This window comes from Emydura macquarii, unplaced genomic scaffold (genome assembly GCF_026122565.2).
Source record: "Emydura macquarii macquarii isolate MOO-44397 ecotype Brisbane River unplaced genomic scaffold, CSIRO-AGI_Emac_v2 contig_3328, whole genome shotgun sequence".
Classification (NCBI taxonomy): domain Eukaryota; kingdom Metazoa; phylum Chordata; order Testudines; family Chelidae; genus Emydura; species Emydura macquarii.
The window spans coordinates 3,822,327-3,838,911 of NW_027133465.1; the positions used below are offsets into that span (position 1 = coordinate 3,822,327).

Here is a 16,585-nt window from a genome sequence, read left to right on the forward strand (position 1 = left end):
CCACCCAAGGTTTCAGAGGCGGAGTCGCAACTTCAAAGCGCTGTCTGCACTGCTATTTTTAAAACGCAAAGTCCAAGTCTGACAACCCAGGCTGGGAGGCTTGCTGCCAGGTGCTGTGTAGACATGCCCCAAGATACTCTCAAAGATAAACACCGGGTGTAAGCCATGCAAGAAAATTACTTTAAAGGAAAAATAAATAAGAGAACCATGTCAGTTTTAAGGAGCATTAAAGCTCACACTGTGGTCACTGCAGATGGTAATTTACATAGCCCTTTTCATCCACAGATCTCAAAGCACTTTGCAAAGGAAAGCATTAATCGCATTTTACAAGCGTCACATGGCAAACACAGGGAGCGAACCTCTGTTCTCAAACACCCACGGGAGCAAAGGTAGAGTTCTAATTTTTGGAAGTACAAATACCGTGTACCCCTGCCAGCATGGCCACGCACACACAGTGCCACAACAGTGTTTCCCTGCGTTCTAGCCCTACTCCGCCACTGAGTGCAATAGGGCAGCGTTTGCCCCATTCCTTGTATGGGGGCCTAATTCAACCCAGCACATAAAGCACACGTTATTCAGTGGGATCCAAGCACACTCTTAAGCACCCTTTTTAAGCAGGGACACTTTCCTGAATCGGGGCCCAGGAGCCTGCGTTAAAGGTATGCTTTTGTGACCAACGCAGAGCGGTTTCCTTGTGGCGACACCTACCAGAATCAGGGTCTTCGGAGTCTCTCTCCCCTCCCCACTGCTCCAACACTGGGGCCTGTCGGTGATGGAGGGATAGATTGTGATCCGAGAGGAATTTTCTCCATCTCAACTTCTATGGCTTTGTGCATGCTGGGAAGAGCAAGAGAGCTCCCTTTGTTACCACTGCCCCGTCCTGCCCCCAAACATACAGTATGTCACGCTCACTTGTTGCCTCTTGTCCTGACCGTGAGCTTTTCGGACCAGGCCCTTCAAATGGCCCCATGCAGCGCCTCACCCGCCACGGTCCCAATCAGAGCCTTCAGGCCCGGCTGCAACACAGATGATCAGAAACAGTCTTTAAATGTAAAGTCTGCACGGAGCGAGAGCCAGCAAGATTGGTTTGTGACCCAGCCGGACTCAGCCTACACCGGTGGGCCACGCGGGAGCAGAGCCACACTGAACAAGGCGTGCTGGAACGCCTGTGGGCCAGAGCACGTCGGCAACCATTTTATCTGGAGCCCTGTTTAACAAGGGCCTGAGATAGGGCTCCTCAAACTGAGTGAAGGCCTGTGGAAGGCAAAGGCCTGACCCCAAATCCACTTCAGGTGGTGACCCAACCGTTGAGAAGCACTCACCCAGAGGATCCAGGCCAGCCCAAAGGAGCTAACACTGTAATGAACTCGCCAGCACGACGAATCGCATTCATTCACCTGTGTGTCATAGACCCTATTCCGCTAATGAGATTCTCCTTTAGCTCAAGTGGCAGGTGGCTGTGCGTCTTCCAGCGGGAGTCCTATATTCTCCGTTGCTAAGTCCGGGAGGGCTACGCTGTGCTGAATAATGACAGCCGTGAAGTGCCTAGACGGGCCCCATCTAATAATAACAGCACTGTAACAAACCCATGGCCACTGGCTGTGACTGTAGCATGCTTTAAAGAGCACAGTTTCCCTGTTAGCTGTGCACCTCCCGCCCAGCCTACAAACCACGTACATGGCAGGCCGCTGTGCTCGAAGGCTAGCAACTGAGAGAGAGGTAGGAGAAAGTTCAGTTAGAGAGAGAGCCCCGGGGCAGAAAGAAGGGGAAGGAACAAGAACCCGCAAGTACCACCACCAAGTATTACACACAGCCACAGTCCCGGCCCGTTGGGCGGCTATGTTTCATCAGTTAACCACTGCACCAACAGTCCGATTTCAGCCGGGTTTGAGTGGCACTGAGCACAAGCTCCAGAATAACAAAGGCCATTCAGTTTCTACTTCCCAAAGGGTTCCTGGTTTTAGTTTTCCCTGCCTCTTTCGCTGTCGCACGGCACACCGAAAAACCCCTTCGCGCACAAGGAGTAGCAGCTCCCATTCAAGAAGGAGAATCAGCACCATGCTAACGCCCGCGTGGCTTTGTCTTTTACTCTGGTTTATATGTTAATCTTGACAGGACTTGACGCCAAGGCTGAAAATAAAAATTGTTGGTTTGGCCAACGTTCATCTTCTCCCTCCCCCACAATCTCGATGTTTGGAAGTTTCTTTTGATTGCCTGCCAAAATGCTAGCTCTGGGAAGTGCCACACAGCACCCCTGTTCCTCTCTGATCTCGGACTCTGCCCCCAGCCTTCAGAAACTCAGGCAGGCAGTAGGGCTGGTGTAAAAGGAATGATTGTCTTATAAAGCCAGAGACCCATCCCCACCCTAATGCTCCTTCCCCCCACCCCCAACCAGCTGACTAGCAAGGAGGAGGGAGAAGAGCCTGAAAGAGGAAAAGGAACAGTTAGGGACAGAGTGAAAACTCTAAACCTCCAGAAGGTAGTTATTCCGATTTCACTCCTAGCTTTTCACACTGCCTGGCGATGCACTTCACGGTCACACTGCAGGCACTGGTTCAAAATTACTTTTCTCATTTTAAAGCTTCTTCCTGGACTGCCTACTTTATGGGCCTCATTTCTCTCACCTCTCTTCCCACTTATTCAGCACTGGCCTTTTCTCTGCTTCCCTTCCTACAGGGTTGGGGCAAGATCTTTCTCCTCTGCAGCTCCCGCAGTCTGGAGCACCCTTCCTGTATTTCCCCATCACACCAATGCCCGACCGGGATTTCTACAGTGACCACCACCACAGGATCTAGACACACTCCATATCATCTTCTCCTCCGTCACCAGCGTCTATTCATTTCTCTCCAGTTTCGTCTAATTCATTCACTGTCCAAGGCATAAATTCAGAAATCCATTGCTTGAATTCATTCACAGTCCAAGACGCTCGCACCAGTTTTGCATAGGTGACACCATTACTGCTGCTGCTTTGTAATTCTGCAAGGCGTTTGAAGATACAGTTTATGTGAAGGATGCCAGGCATACAGAGTTCTATTGTACAGTCTTGACAACATAATTGGTATTTAATATATTTAATATAACCACTGATGCCTCTCTCTCTCTCTCTCTCTCTCTCACACACACACACACACACACACACACACACACACACACACACACACACACACACACACACACACACACACACACACACACACACACACACACACTCTCTCTCTCTCTCTAGTCCCCCTCCTCACCACTTATCAACCCACTCTTCCCTGCCCCCTCCCTCCCAGCTACACACACGTGCGTGCACACACACAAGAAAATGATCGTGCTACCCTCCTCCAAGACAACATAAAACAAAATTCAGGAATTCGTTGATGTTAAGGCTGGGACTCAATTCCTGGTTCCGCCACCGACTCCCTGTACAATGCTTAACATGTACCTTGGTCCCACCACCCCAATATCTGTAAAAATGGGGATAATAAAGCTTCCTTTGTCTGCTGTGTCTGTTAAGACTGTGAACTCTTCAAGGCAGGGACTGTTTCTCCCTGTGTAGCTATAGAGTACTTAGTATCACAGAATCCTCAGCACAGATCAGGCTCAGGTGCTCAGTGTAATACAAATAAATGATAATGATTATAGAGATTAAGGCTAAAGCCATCCTTACAGAGCACAGGTCCTCTCCACACCCTCTGGTGGTGGGGTGCAGGAAGACAGGGTTACATTGCAAACTCTTGGAAAGATGCTTTAACTGCCAGGCCCCCTCCAATCATGTTAGCATCTAGTAGGACAAGGAGGGTCAGAGTGACGTCTTTAGAAGCTTGCACGGCTCTGGTGCAGTGTTTGTTTATATCTTCTACCCAGCGATTTTCAATGCTCACCATCACTGTGAGAGCTGAAGGGACCTGAAATACTAGCTCCGGTTCTATGGCAATAACTCCGATACTGGGATTTGAATGCAGTCACAGTGCTCAGCACCGACTGCTTTGTCCAGTGCAGAGAGCCGCAGCCAGGAATACAAGCATCCTAACATAACTAGAGCGAATGCTGGGGTAGCAGCAACACACCTGATTTATTATTACAGCTGATGTCTGGGCAAATCTTTCGTCTCCAGAGATGAAGCTGTTTTTGCCCTCCCCAACCCATGCTGACAATCCAGAAGTTGTCTTGACTGTACTTGTCTTAACCACTAGAGAAAAGTTACCTGGCTCATTTCTTCTCTGCAACAGTGGTTCTCAGCTCCATTTCCTGCCACTCCATTACATTAGGATTTTGCCCCACCAGCAAACAGCAACATGAATCATCAGTTATTGGGGATGGGGGGGCAAAACCCTGAACGCCTCCCATAAGAGGAACAATCTTATTCTTCCCCTACAGAGGCCATCAGGTTTAGTTTTACACAGCGAGCGCAATCCAGTTTTCAGTTCATAATTTCCAATCCAAGTCAGTAGGAGAGAGTCCATAGGCATTTTGTTCCCAGTCAACTGCCACATGCTGTGGTCTAACACATGAATACATTTACCACGAGCTACCTCTTCTACTGACTAAGGCATTACCAATAAAAGCGGCCTGATTCTTATGACTGGTTATAAGTTTGCAGGCCGTGTGCATTATCTAGCCCCTCTCCTTCTCGGATGGCCTATTCTTTTTTGGAGAAGACAAAAATCCTCTACTACTTTCCCCACCTTCCCCTCTCCAGTTAGAGAGGCTGGAAATGCCAGGTCCAGGGAGGCTGTTCTACCCTTATCTCTGCATGCACCAGATTCGAGATTAGACCAACTTTACCTTTCGCTGTGGCTTCAATCCTTCCAGCAGCGGTGCATGTCTGGGCTGATCCAGCCAGATGTGAACGAGCCAGTAACCTCTTAACCTACTGCGAGCACTGCCTGCGGAGTGGCTTTCCCCTCCTCCCTCTCTGCTAGCCACCTTGATCAGATCCTTGCTCTGCAAAAGTTCCTTTCAGCCCGTGTCTTTTGAGCGCCGCTGAGTGCAGCCCGCCTGGCTTCTTCCTCCCCGCACACCCTTCCCCCTGAATGAATCTGTGCCTGGCTGTGAGAGGAGGGAGCTGGAAGACGAGCAGGGGGAGGGGATGGAAGGGGGAAACCAGGGAGCGAAGTCAAAGCCCTGAATCCGGAGGGGGGCACGGACTGACTCCAGCTGCCGATCAGATTACTTGCAACCGTGGCAATTTCAACCGACTCCAGCCACCGACCCCTTGCAAGAGGGGAGAGCCAGGGAAGGCTGGAGAGGGCGAATAATAATAAAAAGAAGCGAGAGGAAGGCAGGGAAATCTTTGCAAGAGGCTGGACGCGCAGTGCCCCCCGCAATCTGCTAGGGGAAACGAGCCAGGCGTCAGGCTTTGCAAATCCCGTCCACGAGCCAGGCGCGTGAAATCGCCTCCCGTCCTCTGCGGGGCCGGTTTGAGTCTTTGGAAACCGAACCCCAAATCCCCCCCAGCCCCCAGCTGCTTGTGGATGATTTGCCATGGGATTGAGCCATCTCTCCCCGTGCCCAGCCCAGGTGAACCCGGGCGGGCGGGCGATCTGTGAGTTCAAACCCAGCCGCTTCCATTTCTGCCAGGGACTTCGCCAATGGGCCGAGAAATGTCCGCACCCCCCAGCCCCTGGATGAAAAGCAGAGGTGGGCGCACGGGGAAAGCAAACTCCGCCTCGGCCCCGAGTTGAAGGAAGGCGATCGCTCGCTGCACGGCCGAGGGGGGGGATCCCGCTTTCCTCCCGCTCCGGGGACTGGGGGGGAACGGAGCCGGGGGGAGCCGGGCAAAGCCAGCCGGGGCCATCCAGCCTGCACGGGCAGCTCACCTTTGTTGTGCAAGCTCCGGAGGGAGGCACCCCCCTCCCCCAGCAGCTGCAGCCAGGCGCGCTGCGGCCGGTCGGAGCTGGGAAGTTGGGGAGCCGGGCGATGGCCCCGGGGAACCACTCACCTTTGGCGGAGGACGCGCCCCCCGAGAACGCCACCTGGGGCGGGCGAGGAGGAGGAGGCGGCAGGCTGCTGAGCGAGCCCGGCTTGCATTGAGTCCCCGGCTGCCTCCCCTGCACAGCGCACGCACCCCTGCCTGCTTTTCAGCCCCCAGCCAATCTGGCGGCACCCCCGCTCGCTGCACCGCCTTCCCCCCGCCCCCCGCGAATTGCACCCCTCCGGCCGCCCTCTCCCCGGCATTGCTGGAGCGGGCGCGAACCGCTGCCTCCCTCCGGCAGCGCTGCGAGCCGCGCACAACTGCAGCTCCCCCCCCCAACCAGTCCCGGCTCCGGGGACCGTCTCAAAAGCGCCCAGCTCCGCTGGCCGCGTCCAGCAGCTGCGCCGAAGCCGGGCTGTGGACGCTAAGGGAGCGTCTGCAGCGTGCGGCTTTTCGCTGCATCCAGGCCGGAGGCGCTGCCCTGTCTCCTCCAGGCGGTTTATTACTGGGGGGGACTTGGGGAAGGGGGTGGGGATCTCAACAGATGGCGGCACAGAAGAGAACATCTGGGAGGGAAGGAGACGGAGACAGCAGCGGCAGCTTGGCCTGAGTTGTGCAACTTTAGCTCTTGCAGTAACAAAGGGGAGGTGCAGAACAATCCCTTTGGCCCTGTGGCAGTTTCTCCCCGTCCTGTTAGAAGAGCTGAAGGGGTTAGCTAGGCCAGGCCTGGGTTATCTCTGCCTCCTGGCCTAGCTAACAGCGGTCTCAAGTTGCAGGGGGGGAGGTCTAGGTTGGACATTAGGAAAAAGGTTTTTCCCTAGGAGGGTGGTGAAGCACTGGAATGGGTTACCTAGGGAGGCGGCGGAATCTCCACCCTTAGAGGTTTTTAAGGTGCAGCTGGATAAAGCCCTGGCTGGGATGATTTAGCTGAGGTTAGTCCTGCTTTGGCCAGGGGGTTAGACTAGATACCTCCTGAGGTCCCTTCCAACCCTAATCTTCTGTGATTCTATCTTCTTTCCCATCACACTCATTCCCACGTTCTGACCTGACCCCCATGGGACACTCCACTGATTTTCAGTCACCTCGCTCCCCGTTTACCGGGAGAGCGGAATCGGATCCTACACCAGTCAGTGTCCAGTCTTGCACAGTGCGGTGGTTGTAGGGTGACCAGATAGCAAGTGTGGAAAATCAGAACGGGTGGAGGGTAATAGGCAGCTACATAAGACAAAGCACCAAATATTGGGACTGTCCCTCTCCACTCTGGACATCTGGTCACCCTCAGTGTTTGCTAACATTGACTTCAATATAGGCTTGCTCAGAGCAGTAAGCGCTACGCTTGCTTCCATCACATTTGCAGGCGTGCTCCCTAAAGTCTGTACACAGTTCTAGTCCCTGGAGTGACTAGGGATCTGATCCTGCTCAGGCACTGGGGCAGGCCCAGACTGAGTTCATTGCAAGGCAGGGGCAGCATGTAGCTAGCCATTCCTATCCCCCACTGATGTACCATAACATGTAGGGTTTGATCGGGCCTGCCTGGGGCATGCGGTGCTGTCGGTGAGTGCAGTGGGAGTTTTGGGTGTCCAAAAGAAGTTGAAGTTGACCCCTTAGAATATTATAAACCAGCATAAAATAGGAAATGACAAATAAAATACTAAGAAACAAACATAGGGCCTCATTCTGTACAGCCTAAGGTTTGCAGGATCAGACCTGCCCCTGTTCATTTTCTCATGGCCAGGAGAGTGAAGGCTGTACTAGATATTATAAGCAGCAACCAAAGATCCCCACCGAGATCAAGGCCCTCATGTGCAAGACTAGGGGCCTGCTCCGAAATTGAACTTTGACCCCCTTTGGAGGTGCATATTCTGTGCCTCCCCCTCCCGCTTCCCCTGCCAGCCAGCAGAAGCTTGCACTCTCCCACCCTAGCCCTGCCCTGGGGCAGGACTCACTCTTCCTACCCCAGCTTCCTGCTCCCAGCAGCAGCTCATCCCCACCCTCCCCTGGAAAAGTTCTGTGCCCCTGATGATTACTGGGGAGCCCTTACCCCCGCCAGATACACCCCTGTGCAAGGCGGAGAGATGAAGTGATCTACCTACTTTAACACAGCAAGGTAAGCAGCAGAGCTGGGGCTAGAACCCAACGCTCTTGGGTCCCAGTCTAGGGCATAGTTCTCTAGGTCACAGTGCCAGGTAGCATGTGGGGATTTCCAGGTGGCAATGGCAACCTGCTTCTCCACTGGTCTGAGGCACCACATGTTGGCATGCTGACGCTGCAGCTCTGGGGTTAGTTCAGCGGCTATCTCAAAAAAAGGTTTTGAAATTCTCTTGTCACTGCTGGTCATCCCAGGTCCTGTTCTGCTCATTCCCTCTGAAGAACCTGGGATTAGCCACTGTCGGAAGACAGGATCGTGGGTTAGATGGACCATTGGTCTGACAGCGTATGGCCGTTCTTATGTCCACAGGACAATTCTATCCACCTAGCCATGCTAGTTTTCCTGAGCCCTGAAATGGTGCATCAGGCTGCGAAGCGGCTCCAGGAACTGCTCCTTTACTGTCAGGCGCTAGGTGTCTTCCTCTTCCTCAACCTCGTCCACCTCTGACGCTCCTCCAGTGGCTGGAAAAGCCGCTGGGCGGTGCAGCAGGAGAAGTCCCAAGCCTGATTCATCCAGCTTTAAATGCAGCCTCAGCAGGTTCGAGGTTGCCTGCCTAGTGGCATGGAGCACTCGCTGTTGGGTCCATGCTGGCTGACAGCAATTCAAAAATGGCGCTAGCCCGCCCAGAAAGGAAGTGAGGGGTGGAGACAGAGGAATGATGGGATTTTTAAAAAAAATCTGAACCCGCCTCGCTTCCACTATGCATCTCACAACGCACAGCGCAAGAAAAATCCCAGGATGCACACTGCTCAGCAGCACAGCCAAGGATCACGAATGCCACGTGGCATGTAGGCAGCAAGCCCCTGGCAAACTGAAAGGCGGCACAGATGTCCTGTGTGCCGGCTATCAGTACGGCTCTACAGTGCGTGTAACCTGAGTCACATCAGAAAGCTGATGATTAAGCCCCTCATGTAGACAAACCCTTGGATACTGTATCCCGGAGTGGGAAAAGGCCTGGTTTTGCATTTCTTGCACACCCGACACTCCTGCTGCTTTTTTGTAGGAGTGTTTGTGCACAAAGAATAAGAATCAGGCGCCCCTGCAACAGGGAAACCAACAGCAGTAACCATTGCTATTCTGTTATCTCAAGTCATTTAAAAAAACCCAAAAAAACAATCAGCCTCGTGAATATTTTATTCCTTTTGATTAATTCCCTGATAGGGCCCCACTCCCACAGGCCTTACTCCAGAGAATAGTCCCCACTCACCTAAGTAGTCACGCTGATTTTAATGTTAGTGAATGAAGGTGGCAGATTGGGCCCAGAATGGGAACTTGTCCCCATATGGGGCCATATTCTTCTCATCCTTTTGTGTTTGAGGAATGGGGCATGACAGAGCTGAGGCGTTAGGAATAGCTGGGATGAAAATGTACGTGCTTAGGGTTTATTTTTAATGTATGAAGAGAAGCAGATGGGGGGAGGGGTGGCAAACTGTGTTATAATGGTTTAATTAGCACGTCTGGGACGGCTGCATCACTCACAGGTAGAGGGAGTCCTGAGATCGTTAGGCAGCGTGCCACGCAGAACGGGGGCCATCAGGATGCCAGTTACGGCTCCTTGATTCTCTAGGCCAATCTTCACCACCCCGCCGGGCCTAAGGATGGTGCTAACCTACGCCAGCGGGGTGCATGCCCCCAGGGACTAGACAGCAGCCAAGGACTGGTGGAACACATTGCCACTTCTCACCCCCTGTGCTAGAAGTGGATGGTTGAGGGTGGTACGACGAGCGCTGGTTTTGTATCAACTGAGATGTCTCCCCCCCAGGAGGGATTATCAACGGACCAGATCCAGCTCTTTTCTGGTTCTGTTGTGCCAGAGAGCAGCACATATGGCCAGCCACCTTTATATCACCCCATCATGCATTCTATGTATAGTGCAGAAAAACAAATTGAAAAGGTATCAGGACAGTTTTTTGTCTCCCATCTGTTAAACCAGGTGCCTCACTTACCACCTATTTATAACCAATACATTATAAATGACCTTGAAATGTCCTATAATAAAAATGCCATGGACCAGGTTTTCTGTTGCATGACTCCTTTTTGTGCTGCAGTGACTCTACTGATTTCAAAGGAGTCACACCAGGGTGAAACGGGAATAACCGTGAAGCCTCTGACCTCATTCTATATCTTGGGACCTTCAGGACTAGAGCCAATAGTGTGGTCCCCCACTGGAGATCAACCATTGAGATTTAGGAGCAGATTTGTGAGACAGCAAATTATAATCTGTAGTTGGTCGAAGCACAGGATATTGTCTGTCCAGGGCCTTGTGTAGGTTGAGGGGGAATTCCACATTTTGTAGAAAGGAAACATTTGTCTAGCAGGTTAATTAAAAATAAACCAGTGGCTCTCTAAGCTAAGCCCATATTTGCAATGTTAGAAGTACTGGCAGGGGAAAGTGCAGATGGGGTCATCAAAGGTGGAATTGATTCCAAGGGCTTTGCAATTTATCACACGCATACCCCCACAGGAGTGAACTATGTTAGTGTTGTGTCAAGGTTACCAATTTAAACATTCCAGAGTCTGGAAGTACAAGAGTTAAAGTTCTCAAAAGCAACCTTAACTTTCTCACACTTGGAATAGGACAATTTTATCCACAGACACACATATATACAACTCCAGTTGTGCATGCAGATTTGAGGATATAATTAGGCCTGTCGTGTATTAAGACGGGAGGGTGGCAGGGGACGCAGGAGGCGCTGAGGGGTGCCCTTTAGTGCCTCCCTCTCCGAGCATCATGAAGGGCCAGCCCAGCCCCCTTCCCCAGGTGGTTGGGGGGGGTGGAAGGCTGCCCCATGGCACCCTGCAGGGCTGGAGCGGCAGGTAAATGCAAGGGAGAGCACTGCCCAGCCCGGCCCAGCCCTTCTCGGTGAGGGAGCGGGGGGGTTCAAGAGGCACTGAGGGGCGCCCCCCAGCACCCACCCCAGCGCATCGTGAAAGGCCGCCTTCTCCCCCAGACTGGGAGGAGAGGCTGCCCGGTCCGAGCCAGTGCCGGGCTGCAGCAAGAGGGTCGGGCACCACATACCCGGTAAGTGCGGGAGGCAGGAAGGGAAGGCAGCAGAACCAAGCCTGCATTTGTGCCCCCAAGCTTCTGCCTCCCCCACGCCCTTCCCTGGCTCCCTGCAGGTACGGACCCACCTCCCCGGGGCTGCTGGGGGGCAGCGCCAGGACCACTCCTACCCTGTGCAGGGGGCGTGAGGCCTGTGGGGTGGGGCACAAATGTAGGCTTGGCCCCCCGGCCACCGGAGACTCTCGGCATGCCCACTGGTAGCACTAGTCATTCGAAATACTCCACATATGCAGAGTTAATGAGTGAAGTTTAATCTGAGACCAGTGGTTAATTTGTGCCAGGGCTGAGCCCCATACCTCTAGGCGTGGCAGTTCATAGCCCTGGCACCTCTGGGTCTGCCAGATCAGTTATGAAAGTAAATCATTGCTTGAGCCCCGGCACCTCTTCTGTTCTGAATTAAGCAGTGTCTGAGACAGCTTTTTAATTTCTTGACTTACAATATCCATGTCGTTAAAGCAGATTAGTGTTTAACGTCCCTTTTTATGAAAAAAGAATAAAAAGGGCAATTTAAATTCTCCTCTCTCTATTGATTTCTACACTTCTGCAGTCAGAGAGCCAAAAACCTATGCCACAACGGAATTCCCCAGTGAAACTGCAGCACAATCCACATCTACATAACTGTAACCACAAGTTACTGGGCTTGATGAGGGTGAAATTCTCTGGCTTGATTTCTGCAGCTGGTCAGAATAGGTCATAATGGTCCATTCTAGCCTTAATGTGTTTGACTATGGACTAACATCAGTGTTATGTGTTTATGCCATAGTCCTGCAAACGGTATCTCGTGCTAGATTTTGATCCCCTTGAACCCACTGTAAAACTAGAGTAACTCCACTGAGGTCACAGAGGAAGGATGGTGGTGTGATTAAGACAGTAAAATGGGACTGAAGAAGTCTGTCCCAGATGTTCAGTGGTATTTAGATGCCTAAGTCCCATTCATTTCAATGGAGTCAGGCCCCTAAATACGTCTGAGGATCTGAGCCTCCGTGCTCAATCCTGTGCTGTGTCACAGGCTTCCTGTGCAGCCATGGGCAAGTCCCTTAATCTGGCTGAGCGTCAATTGTCCATTTAAAGTGGGTGAGGATAACATTTCCTTACCTTGGAAGGGTGTCGCACACGTACATTGACCAAGATCCTTGCACCTCTAGTTGCTGGGATTCTGTGTGAGAAGGTTGCTGAGTTAGGAGCACTTCTTGTGTCCTCCCATTTGGCCATTTTCCCCCCCCCACACACACATTTGACCTTAGGGCTAGCCCAAAAAAGCAGAGGCACGACCTCCTAGTTAGGAGCTGGTGTGATGATGAATGTCTGCGTGATGTCAACCATCGTGGTCAGGGCCTGACATGGAAAGGAAGAGATCACTAATGTTACAGCTAACCTCAGCTAGTCTAGGGGGGAGGTTTCAGCAAAAGCCTCTGATCCAGTGGCAAGAGCAGTGTTGCAACAGCCGTAGATGGGTGTTGTACTGTCTATGGAAATATTGTCAACCCCAAGCACTCAGAAAATCATGAGTTGCTTAAAAACCGGCAACAGAATCAGCCACCGTCTTTTCCCCTTCTTTCTCATCAGCTTTCTTAACGCACGGAGAGAGCTTTCCACGGCTTACTGCCCCTGCTGCGTCAGTGATCAAAGCATGCGTCATGGCTTGTCTGTCTTTGTCACAGATCGCCCTCCCGGCTGCCTGCACAGAGTATGCATTCAGTGCAAAGAGAGGTGTGTTCTCAACTCAGGTTAGCTAACTGGGGTTACGGTAACAGTGAAGACGCAGCAACTCAGGTCAGGAGCTTGAGTTAAGCTCTGCAGGGGAGCCGAGGATTGAACTCACGCTGCTAAACTTAGCAGTGGCATACCGAGGGGCGAGGTGGAGGGGGTGCAGGCTCCTGGGTGCCAGCCTGCGGGGGGGTGCCGGGCCGGCCCTTCACCATGTGTAGGAGGCGAGGGACGCAGGAGGCTCTGAGGGGTGCCCCTCAGCGTCTCCCCCCGTGTGTCGTGAAGAGCCTGCCCAGCACCCCCCCCAGGGGTTGGGGCCACCCCGTCCAAGCCAGCGCTGGGCTGCGGGGCTGGAGCGGCGGGTAAGTGTAGTGGAGCATGCCGGTCCGGCCCTTCACGATGGGCAGGAGGCTCTGAGGTGTGCCCCTTAGCGCCTCCCCCACCCCATACATCATGAAGGGATGGCCCAGCCTCCAGCCCCAGTCCTGCGGGTGAGGCTGCCCTGGGTGCTGTGCAGTGGGTAAGTGCGGGGAGGAGGGTTGGCGGAGCCAAGCCTGTATTTGCGCCTGCCCAAAGCCTCATGCTTTCCCTCTCTCCCCCCGCAGGTACAGACCTCCCCTCCCTGGGGCAGATGGGGGACAGTGCCGGGACCTCTTCTTTCCTGCGTGGCGGGGTGGCACATGAGGCCAGGGGGGGACACAAATGTAGGCTTGGTCCCAGAGCACTGAAGATCCTCAGTACGCCACTGAAACCTAGTTAAAAAGTCAAGTTGCCATGTCTTCATTCCTATTTTAAACTGAGTTAAGACCACATTTTTTTTTTCCAGCAAAGACATACCCAATCTAATCTAATCTAAGAGCCCACCTACATATTATCTTGTCACTTGCATAATTCATCTTGAAGCCTTACAGGATGTCTAAATGTTACACCATATTTATATTTTTTGCCCTGGCAGTTCAAATGTACGCTTGTCTGCCCAGTTAATGAGGTCAGAGCCCATTCTTGTCAACTCTGACCTATTTGCCTCACTCATTATTATTTGCATTACCGTATCAGTGTGGCCAATCCCAAACATTCAAAAAATCAGGAGCCAGGCCTCAAAAATAAATAGATAAATAAAGGAGACTGGCTTAAAAATCATGGTATTTTTAAAAAATAATTTTTTAGTTCCATTTTTATATCCCTGCAGGTTTTTGAATCTTCAGGGTGAATCTGGGTCAGACTTTCAAGCTTTTCTTTGAAACTCTGAGAGCTAGAAGTGTACTTTTTGTTTAATGAAAGCTGGGAGTCTCATGTAAGGAAGTACATGATTCTCAGAGCAGGACCTTCAAGAAAAACACCAAAAGTCACGAGAGTTTGGCAATGCTGCATTAGCCCCTGGAAGCCCTAAAAAGGATCAGAGCCCTGTTATACATGCACATCGTATGAGACAATCCCTGCCCCAAAGAGTGACAGTCTAAATAGACAAGGCACACAAAGTGGGTGGGGAAACAGAGGTACAGAGCGATGACATGACTTGACCAAGGTCACACAGCAAAGTCAGTGGCAGAGCAAGGAGTTGCACCCAGGTCTCTAGCTGAATGCCTTGCTCATTGGCCCCCCCTGCCTCTAACTTTGCTGTTTTGGGAAAAGCTGATTGAGAAAGTGAGAGTAAGGCAATCCTGCTATCAACTGGCGGCTTATGATTTTCCTGTGAAAATCAGGCCTGGGTATGCTATGGTGCTGCCAGACCATGTTGGGTGTCGCTAAGATCCAGGCTTCCAGCCCCCATCCCCTCATTTCTACTTTTGCTATCTACAGATCATGAGCTTCTTTGGGTTTGCCAACCCTCCAGGATTATCCAGAAAATCTTCAGGAATCGAAGATTAATCTTGAATTAAAGATTATGTCATGTGATGAAACCTCCAGGCATACGTCCAACCAAAACTGGCAACCCTAGGCACATCTGCCCAGATCCATGCAGAAGGAGCAAAGATTTTCAAGGGACAATCGGGCTACATTGGCACCCCGTTCTGTTGCTATCACTAATGGAGCTGCTGCAACACCGGGAGAGTTAAGAACAAGCTCAGGGCAGACCAGGCCTACGCGTGAAGCTTGATCACTGGATCCGCAGACCCCCAAATAGCCCCACCCCAGCGATCCCTCCATGGGCCAGCTATGGAAACCTGCAGAACTGTACATCACAGGGGCAGCGCAGTCCCCCAGTGCAACCCCTCCCCCCGTGCTGCATTTAAGACCTCACTATGACCTTCCCCTCCCCCTCAGGGGGAGCTGGCTCCATGTGTACAAAGAACGCAGGTAGAAACCTGTATTTAGGAGCGTGGTTTGATCTGATAAAGTCAAGGCAATTCAAAAGCCAACAGCAAATGGGAAAGAAATCTGGTGTGAAATTCCCAGCATGAGTCATTTTGATTTTTCTCTCACCTAATTCGCACTAGACACATTCTGGCAAAAGGAGTCAGGGAGAGAGCTAAGATGACATAAGCACTGCCAGTAAGAGGAACCTGGTTAGCCAGGATTACAAGTCTATTTATTACACCCTTTCGTTGTCAAGCACAGTCCAACTGACTGAGTGTGGATAAAATCAGGGCTGTGCAGAGGTGGGAAAATTTAGTGTGAATTTTTTCACTTACGGATTTCATGCAGTTCAGCAGCCTCAGAAATATTGATTTTCCTCCTCTCGTGAAATTTCAGGAACAGAACTTTCCCATGCAGCAAACAACCTGAAAACTTGCCAAGTCCCTGCAAGGTTAATAGACTACAAAGCCTCAAGGGACAATTGTGATCATTCAGTCTGATCACCTCTGTAACACAGGCCACAGAATTCCTGCAGCGGAAGGAATTATCTTTTCCTGTTGTGTAAGTGAACTCTATCAAGCCCATTAACTTCTCAAGTAGAATGTTTTAGGAAAATGTCCAACTCGATGAAAGATGAAAGGTCTTTTCCTGGAGGATTCATGTTTATAACAAGAAATCCAAACAAGTTCCCATCAGTAGAAAAGGAAACAGAAATCTGGTGGAGCCCAGTCTCACAACTCTGGAAATTCAGAAAGTTATTCTTCCCCCACCCCCAATCTTCTTCCCTTTGCATCTGTGGACAGGCTGGAAGAAACCCAGCTGATTTAACCTCTTAGTTCCCTAGGGACCAGGTAGTGCCCTTGCCCATGTCACAGCTGCTTGTACATGAAAATAAACCCTCGCGAATCCTATAAGTTCAAAATTCACAAGGGGCCATTTAGCTAAAGTGGCTTTTTGTGCAAAATTTCATTGGGCGGTTTCAAATTTTCCACAGATGCTCCAGTGGCATCGGAAATGTTTTGCAAACTCACACACAGGCGAGTCTCAATGAAACCCCCCCCCCACACACACACACACTTGAGGAGAATCCTTCACCCCACTCTCTTGCCTCAGCAGCCAGTCCAATGTTTATTGAACTCTGCACCAATTAGTGATAGCTTGAACCCGGGTCACTTAACCCAGACTTGACCAATGATGGGCTTTTATACAGTCCTTTTCCACCTCCCAGTCTCCTCCCCACCTGTTTTCTCCTCTGGCTGCTAGCGTAGTTGAGTAGTCTGAGCATAGGACTCGGAGCCAAAAGCTCTCCACTTCAGACACTGACTTCCCCTCTGGGGCCTTGGGCAAATTACTTAAGGCCCGAACTTGCACCATGGAAACCAGTGGGAATTTTGCTATTTACTTCAATGAGCACAGGAGGAAGCCCTTGCTGCCAGCTCTTCAAAGGCGCTGAGTACCCGTAGCT

General features: G+C 51.6%; 1 protein-coding gene across 7 annotated transcripts in view; it reads right to left on the minus strand.

Moving 5' to 3' along the window:
- TSKU (tsukushi, small leucine rich proteoglycan) overlaps window positions 1–16,585 on the minus strand; it is a 54,511-nt gene that overhangs the window by 19,953 nt on the left and 17,973 nt on the right. For 2 of the 7 annotated variants that reach the window (XM_067533207.1, XM_067533208.1), the window contains exon 2: window positions 12,211–12,271. The exons of 1 other annotated variant lie outside the window; for it this stretch is intronic. The gene's annotated coding sequence lies outside the window, so the exon portion shown is untranslated. Of the gene's footprint in view, window positions 1–4,773; window positions 5,023–5,929; window positions 6,029–8,052; window positions 9,091–12,210; window positions 12,272–15,455; window positions 15,958–16,585 lie in introns of those variants that run through there. 4 more of the 7 variants (XM_067533211.1, XR_010917161.1, XM_067533209.1 and 1 more) reach the window with 4 other exon arrangements.